General features: G+C 31.8%; 1 non-coding gene across 1 annotated transcript; it reads left to right on the forward strand.

Moving 5' to 3' along the window:
- The first annotated feature begins 52 nt into the window (after positions 1 to 52).
- Positions 53 to 156, forward strand: LOC111742224. The gene has a single exon (XR_002781230.1). It is a non-coding gene; the product is annotated as a U6 spliceosomal RNA (small nuclear RNA).
- The last annotated feature ends 790 nt before the right edge of the window (positions 157 to 946 follow it).

A 946-nucleotide genomic window follows, 5' to 3' on the forward strand; every position in this document is an offset into this window, starting at 1 on the left:
TGAGGAACTGACTAGGGAAGCTTATTTTAAAATCTGAATAGGGAATCTAGTAGCGCTCGCTTCGGCAGTGCACATACTAAAATTGGAATACAGAGAAAATGAGCATGGCCCCTCCACAAGGATGACATGCAAGCTTGTGAAGCGTTCAATAGTTTTGAACTAGGAAAAATAATATTGCTATAAAAGATGTTACTGGAACAATTGGCAAAATGTGACTGTGAAATGAAAACTACATATGAGCACTGGAGCAATGTTAAATTTCTGATTTTGATCACTGCAATGTGGTTATGTAAGAGAACATTCTTGTTCTTAGGAAATACACCCTGAAGAGTCGTGATTTTCACAACTTCATCTCAATGGTTCAGGAAAGAAAAAAAGTCTTGTTCCTAGTATCACCAAGTGAATATACCACAATTCTCATAATATGTTCCCTATAGTTGTATATTTTAAATTTTTCAATTAAAAAAAATCACTCATAAAAAAAGGAACGAGTAGAGTATATGTGCAGTGAAATCTAAAATTACAACATGTTAAATATCTCTGGCAGTAAAGTCTAGCCCGATGACAATAAATTGCAGGAGGAATACACATATTTTTGTTAATAAATAGAAAAAATAAAAGAAGTCCAAATGTAAAGAATTAGTGTCAGAAAAAAATGTAATTATAATATATAAAATATTGATATCATATAGATTGATATCTTATACAGATATAAGCAAAAAGAACAAATGAAAACTTTCTGACAATATTTTTGCAACTGTATGTAGATGAAAGATCAACAAAAAAATAGGGCACAGCAAAAAGTAAATACACAGATTAGCTTATTGTTTAGTAATAACTTGATTCATTAATCCATCGACAAATAGCTGTTGAATTCCTTAAAGGCACCAGGGAGCCAGCAGTGAATAGATTAAAAATCCCAGGCCCGAGTTTACATTATATTTGG

Source organism: Pteropus vampyrus, unplaced genomic scaffold, assembly GCF_000151845.1.
Source record: "Pteropus vampyrus isolate Shadow unplaced genomic scaffold, Pvam_2.0 Scaffold88, whole genome shotgun sequence".
Classification (NCBI taxonomy): domain Eukaryota; kingdom Metazoa; phylum Chordata; class Mammalia; order Chiroptera; family Pteropodidae; genus Pteropus; species Pteropus vampyrus.